This window comes from Mustela putorius, unplaced genomic scaffold (genome assembly GCF_011764305.1).
Source record: "Mustela putorius furo isolate JIRA1106 unplaced genomic scaffold, ASM1176430v1.1 tig00004053_pilon_pilon_pilon, whole genome shotgun sequence".
NCBI classification, from domain to species: domain Eukaryota; kingdom Metazoa; phylum Chordata; class Mammalia; order Carnivora; family Mustelidae; genus Mustela; species Mustela putorius.
The window spans coordinates 1532589-1539933 of NW_025422186.1; the positions used below are offsets into that span (position 1 = coordinate 1532589).

The window sequence follows — 7345 nt, forward strand, 5'->3', positions numbered from 1 at the left end:
TCTCCCCTCACTGGGGAACTCACCATAAGGAAGGCTGAGCCTCTCTTACCAGCCACTACCCCTCACAAGCACACCCAGCAGGCGCGCTTGCAGTGTGTACACACACACACTCACACACACATACGCACAGGCACACACACCCACCGCTATCCTCCCCTGCTCCTAAAAATATCAAACCAGTGGAGCTGCAAGGGAAATGAATGTTTGGCAGCAGAGCGAGTGGCCTAGGAGTGGTGTCAGGCTCCGTAAATATTTACCCGCTGGATTAGAGCAGAAGTTGGAAACATTAGGCAGCTGAAAATGACTGTTTTAATAGCATGGCTGAAAAATCCAAACTTGTGGGGTTTGTTTGGAAGTCTCAGCTTCTGGGAATTTCAGCACGTAAACTGTGGGCCTGGGGTGGCCGGGACCAGAACAGAGGGGTATCGGGGAGGGTGGTTGCTGGTGGGCAGGTCTGCCTGGAGGAGAGGGCAGCCAGGCCAAGGAAGGCCCCGCACCTTAGGGTAAAGCCATCTGGAAGGTGCAGCATTGATTCATCTCCTCGTTCATTCATCCATTCATTAGATTCAGTCCAAGGGAGGAATGACAAGCAAACATTTATTGGATATCAACCATGTGCCAAGAGGGAGGGGAGGCTCGGCCTTTTAGTCCCACATTTAATATTTACTATAACCCTGAGTGGTAGTGAGTACTATTTTCATCCTATAAAAGCTGAGGAAAAGCAGGTCGCAGATTGGGAGGGTACCTGGCCCAAGGGCACCAGCTGTGAAGAACCAGAACGGGGCTTAAGGCCCGGGAGTCTCTGACTCCAAAGCCGTGCTCTTCTTACCACATAGGATGTGAAGGAGACGCTCAACACATTCCTAAGAAACTGAGGGCCTGGGAAATACAAAAATGAATCTGATGTAGCTTCTCCCTCAGAGGGTTCCCAGTCTAGAGGGGATCAAAGGAGTAGATCCGGATGATTACACTTGCACGGAGAAAGTAGCTATATTGCCTTAAGAGAGGGTCAGATGAAGTGCCGTTGGGGTTCTGAGGAGGGAAGTTTCTTTCAGCTCAGGGGGCAGAGAAGAGGGAACTGTCATGGAGAGGAGGACAAGGACAGCTCCTTATAGGAAGTATGGTTAAGCTGGGCCCTACTTGGTGGGTAGGATTTGCATAGCTGAAAGTAGGGAGAGTGGGTGTTTCAGGCAGTGGGAGCAGTACAAGTGAAGGAAGGAAGGCAAGGAGGAGGAATATTGAGTTTGGTTGAACCTTGGAGTATATAAAGACAAGGAGTGGGAAATAAGTCCCAGAAGGTAGATGGGAGCCAGAGGGACTTTGTGTCACCAAACTGTAACACTTTCAGAGCTGAGGGGAGCAACGGTCCCAGCGCTCAGACCACAGCGGGACTCTCCACTATTCACTGCTGCCTTTAGGAAAAATCAAAGAGAAGAGTTCCCCTGTGACAATGTCCAGTTCAGCTCGTGCCCTGGTGAGACAAAACTCTTGAGAGTCACCCCACTCCAGTGTGTGAACGTCTGCAGTCCCCTTCCACACAGCTTGCCCTGTGTCTGCTTCCCACTCAAGCCAGCCCCTTGTTCCATCCTGAGGCCAAGAGTCCAGTTCCCCACTGCTAAGGGTGAGGACTGGGTGGCCCTGAGAGGGCCACCAACTCAGCTTGTGACAGAGGACAGTAAAGTTGGTTCAGGTGTGTGTACACGCTGGGATCTGAGGAGAAAGGAGCCTTGTGGGAAGGGCGTGATGGGCCGCTGGGCCCCCTTAACACAGGAAAGGGGATGGGACAGGTGGGGAGAAGAAAGTATGGCTTTGGCGACTAGTAGGTCTGGATACAAATGTGTATGACCTTGGGAAAGTCTTCTGATGTGTGACCTTGGGAAAGTCACTTTACTTTCCCAAACCTTGGTTTCTGTCACATGGAAACCGCATTTGCTACCCAGGGGTAGTGACGTTTACCTGGAGCCATTATGCTAGGATTCGATGAGATGACACAGGGAAAGCACCCGACCTACTGCTTGATACATTGTAAGCACTCAGCAAATGTCAACCACATCGTCACAAATAAGTGAACACTCGTGTGCCTCCGCAAGGAAGGATCTGGTATATTAAGGAAAACTTCCAGAGAGCAGAGTTAATTTTTAGAATGTCATTCCTTGAGGGCTGAGAATGGGGAGCTTCAACCCAACTAAGACAAGAGAAGGATTCCAAGAGCCTGCCGGTTTCCTTGTCCTATTTAAACTGTCAATTTCACAATTCAGTGGGGGAAAAAATCGATTTTAGGTTTGGGGAATTGGGGTGTCAGGACTTCTAATATCTGCCTCAGGGTCCCAAGATCAGGCTGAGCCTGTGTTCTCACTCCAGTCTTCCTCCTCTACCCTCTCCCAGGTCCTTTGGCTGTCCTGCCAAATGGGAATAAACAGGCCTGCACTACATTCTGTGAAGTGGGAGAGACTGAGGGAACGTCAACAAAGAGAAGGTGACAGGCAGGGCTGTGTGCGGGGGGGGGGGGGGGGGGGGGGGGGGGGGGGGGGGGTAACAGGGGTGGGGCCCAGCCAGCACAAGGAAAGGTGTGACTGAAATGGAAGAAGCTGTTTCTTGGGGCTCTGTCCTCCCTAGTCCCTAGCAAGAATTGGGGGAGGGAGGGAAAGCAGGCCCAGAGGGGCTCAAGTCCATCCCCAAATTTGGTAATTTGGCCTCTCTGTGTGGTTTTCCTGCTCCAGAAAATGTTAATTTATTACAATTTGAAAAATGATTGAACCAGGGCTGGGGACTCAGCAGCTGGTGCAGAGAGAGAAATCTCTTTTTGTTCTGCAGGGAATTGGGCTGCAGGCCCAACCCCCACCCTGCTCCCTTGCTGGGCCATCCTTCTCCCAGAGTGTCGAATGTCGACAAGGCTCCTCCCAGGAGCAGCATGCCTTCCTCAAGGGCTGAACTGGCCTGCATTTATCACAAGCCTGGAAGCTTCGGAGGGAAAGAGGTGTGCAGGGAGGTATGTGAGCCAGCCTGGCTGGGGGTGGGGCCCCAATGATTCTCAGCAGCCTTTGGGGTCACTGTGGGAGCTGCAGCTGAGTGTCTGAGCTAGGAAGGGAGACATGGAGTGGGAAACTGTCTGTCAGTAGTGGGGAAGCCTCCTGTCCTCTTCCTGGGTCCTATCAAGCTATGTCCCACTTGTCTGGCCATCCGCCTCATCTCGATTGTTCAGCCAGACAAAAGAGGATTATGGGAAGGGCACCTGGGTGGTTCAGTGGGTTAAGCCTCTGCCTTCAGCTCAGGTTCTGATATCAGGGTCCTGGGATCGAGCCCTGCATTGGGCTCTCTGCTCAGCAGGGAGTCTGCTTCCTCCTCTCTCTCTCTGCCTGCCTCTCTGCCTACTTGTGATCTCTGTCTGTCAAATAAATAAATAAAATCTTAAAAAAAAAAAAAAAGATGATTATGGGAAAACAGTATGCACCCAGCAGGCAGGCTCAGCAGATCAACAAATTTTGAAAATTTCTGCTGCTGTCCCCAGGCTGCGCCCTACTGGGCCCAGAACACTGGTTCTCATTCTGCACCCAGCCAGTGTCGTGAGCACCATTTGCTGTGCCTCCTGGGGCCAGCTCCAGTCTCCAGGGGCATGGACTTCCATTCTGTGGTGCCTCTGCTGCCCCACATAAGATTGTTCCAACATGGCCACTTCCTCCCAGCCATCATGGCTGTCCCTGCCACACCTGCTGCTCCCCACGTCCCTTACTCCTTCATTCAGAAGAAAGCACTGTTGACATCCACTGGGGGAGGTACTAGGACACCAAGGTAAGTGAGACACAGGCCCTGCCCCAAAGGAGGTAGGTTCTAGAAGGGGAAGCAGACATATATGGAGAGAAGAGGGAACAGTGCCTTCAGAGGGGTATGGACAACTCAGATCACTGCCTTCATCACCCTCTCACTCACTGTATTCATCTGCATCAGCCTCCCATCTACCTTCTTCACCTTCACATCCACCTCTCCCCCAGCACCACCACTTCTCCTGTCTCCCCTCCTCCTCTTCTTCCTGGCTCCTTAAACTGTACCCACCAGCATCAACCCCAACACCATAATCCTCACCATTGTCACACCCATCAGCACTATTTTCAATTCCTCATCCCTGTAAATCTACTCCCAGCCCTCTAGGAATTTATATCCTGGAAACTGACAAGCCAACAGGGCACCGTTTTAAGACACAAAAAGAAAACCCCCTCGCACGAATATGTAGGAAAGTATTTACACCATAGTCTTCAGTTCAAGCAAACTCTTGTGGGCTCATGGAATCTCTCACATCTGGTTGGAGCTTTGTAATGAGATTCAGATTGGTTTCTGGCCTACAAAAATGTTCTTCAACCTGATTCTCTTCCCAGTGGGTCAGCATTAGCCATTCTGGAGGCTGGGAGCCAATAAGCCAAAGAAATCCAGCCGGGGGACTGAGGGCGGTGTCCGTTTGCATTTCAGCTGGATCCTGCCAGCAGCTAACCAGTTTGGAATTCTCAGCATTCCTGCTGGGCCTGGACTCAGTTCAGGTGCCACCCATCCTGGCCTGGCACATAACAGACAAGAGGACTCAGGAGCTCCAGAGCTCCAGGCGAAGCTCCCCTTCGCTAAATCATAGTGCCTCACTGGGGTTTCCAGAGGAGAATGGCAGGTGTCCAGGAAAGTCGGGGTTAAGGTTGGAAGCTTTTCAGCACCAAGCAGGAGAGGCTACGGCTGGGCCAGCCCAGTCTGTGCCATCAGGTGAAAACTGAACCTATATCTCTGCATGGTACTTTGCAGTCCGTATTCTGTGCATCTCATCTCTCGGGAGCCCTGCTGGCCACCTTGAGAGGTAGAAAGCATGGGCAAGGACTCCCGGTTTCTATTTTACAGGTGAGCAAACTGAAACCCAGAAAGGACACAACAAGCAATAGTGGTGGAGTGTCAGGCTCTTCTCCACATGCCCAAGGCTGCCTTCCTTGGAGGTAAAGAAATTCCTAGACAAGTAAGGAGAGGCTGGACTGTGATGCTGTGTGGGGCTTCCATGTGCCACTGAGAAGGGTGGAGACTGGGAGGGCCTTGCCAGCCTCTCCCAAATCTCCCAGTGTGTCATGAAGATGTCTGCAGAACTCAGCCAGGTTCCCAGGTTATTTTCTTTTTGCTAAGGAGGAGGGGGTGTGAGGAGATAATTCACACTAACCAAGTGGCTGAGGGCGGACCCTCCCATCACAGGCACCAGGCTGCCCCTGTGCCCAGGCCAGAGCCCTCCTGGCTGAAGAACCTTTTCTTGCCCTGAGGCTGTGGGCCAGGCACATTCCGATTACCCCACCCTTTCTCTTCTGAGTCTCCAGGTCTGCTTGGGCTCTCCTCCTTGGATGACTTCCCCCACTACTCTGTGCCAGCTCACTTCCTATTACTCCTGTTGAACCTGAGAGTACCCACTCTGTACATGCCACAAGGAGACCCCTGTCCCCAGCTAATGCTCCAATCCAGTGGTTTTCCAAGTAGTTTTATGGACAAGCAGCATCAGCAGCCCCTGGGACCTTATTAGCTGTTCAAACTCTAGGCTCAGCCTCAGACCTTCTGAATCAGAGACAATGGGGTAGGACCCAGCAATCTGTGCTTTAATGAGCTCTCCTGGTAATTTTGCCACATGCTAGCATTTCACATTCAATAGTGGGCAATGGACTTAGGCCAACTGGGATTCAAGTCCCAGCTCTGCCATTACCAGCTGTGTAACCCAGGTCAGATCAGTACACCTCCTTAATCCTCAGGTTCCTCATCTGCGAAATGGAGATCATAGTGCCTGGCTCCCTGAAAGTCATGTTGATTTTGATTCAGTATAAGGAAAGGAAGAGCTGGTGAACAATTAGAACTGAAGTTTCGGGTCCTGGAGTTACTCAAGAGGAGGCCAGGTGAGCACACATTACAATGAGTGTATGATGTGTTTAGCCGGGAGTCCTGTGTGGCCGAAACTCGGAGTGTCCACTTCCTTGGGTATCCCTGTCAACTCTAACATGTGTGACACATTTCAGCCCCTCATGCTTTGGGCTGGCTATTTCTTAGACAGCTTAGAATTACTTACCTTAAGGTAAGAATTACTTACCTTAGAATTACTTACCTTAAAGGCCCATGCAAATTATTCCTTTCCCAGGAAGCTTTCTGAATCAGTTAGGAATTGCATTCAGTTTGAGGAACTGAAATCCTCCCAAAGTCTGGCTTAAACGCATGAGAGTTTATAGTCTCACATTCAAAAAGCCTGAAGGTAGGCAGTTTAAGGATGGCACAGTGACACCATGAAGTCATCAAGGGCCTTGGCTCCTTCCAACTTTCTGCTGGAACAATCTGCTGCCAGCTTCGGTTTCAAGGTCCCATGAGGGTTCAAAACAGCTGCCAGAGCTCCAGTTATCACATCACCTTTCTAGAGAACAGAAAAGGGCCAGGGCACACATCCTAGCTGAGTCAGCTTTCTTTTAAGCAGCTTCTTTCGAAGTTCCACTTGACGTTTCGTTTTATATTTAATTGGTCAGAATTGAGTGGCATGTTATGCCAGAGGCTAGAAAGTATAGTCTTTGGGTTGGGTATTGCCATCATCGATAAAATCAAGGCTTTGTCAGGAGGGGGAGGGGAAGAGCAGATACAGGGTGGTAATGCCCGGAGCAGTCTCTGTAACAGCTTCCCTTCTCCTCCTGGGAGTGCTGATTGTCAGGGGTTTGCCTCGAGCCCTTGTTTTGTCTACCCTTCCAGCTTTCACCACTCTGCACTGAAATCTAGCACCTAGATTCTGCACACCTACAAGGTAGGAAGGAGTCCCTCAGTTGCTTCATGCTGCCCAGTTGGAAAGAAAGCCTCGAAAGTCAATGCCAGTGAGCCAGCAGAAACATGAGGGCACCGAGCCTCTCCTGAGAGTGTTGACTTTAGAGTTGGCCTTGAAGTCAAGCTGGAGCCCTCCCAGGCGCTCACTCTGTGACCTCTGCCATTAGCAACAACGACGTCTGAGCCCTTGCCGTGTGTCAGCCAAGGTGTTTACATATATTATCTCATTTATTCCCGAGCGAGGTCAGTATCCTTATTATCTCCATTATGGGGTTGAATAAACTTGGGGGTGAAATAACTTATCCCTAGTCTCCCAGTGACTAAGCCATGGAGCCAAGTTTCAGATCAGATAGCCTGAGCCAGAGCACCTGCCCTTACCTGCTGTAGAGTAGTCCCAGCCTCGCTCCGCCCCAGCCTCACTCCTCCTCAGTGATGTTGGGTGGGATCATCCCTGAGCCATAGGCTTGTCTCAGGGATTCATATGTGAACACGCCTTCCGTGTGGCCAGAACTAATAAAATGCTCATTCTTTTCTCTTTCTTCTCCTGCAA

At 50.9% G+C, this 7345-nt stretch overlaps 1 long non-coding RNA gene across 1 annotated transcript; it reads left to right on the forward strand.

Annotated features, from left to right (window-relative positions):
* The first annotated feature begins 2909 nt into the window (after positions 1–2909).
* Positions 2910–7132, forward strand: LOC106004234. Its single transcript, XR_006604576.1, has 4 exons — positions 2910–2989; positions 4873–4964; positions 5754–5894; positions 6727–7132. It is a non-coding gene; the product is annotated as an uncharacterized LOC106004234 (long non-coding RNA).
* Positions 7133–7345: the final 213 nt, after the last annotated feature.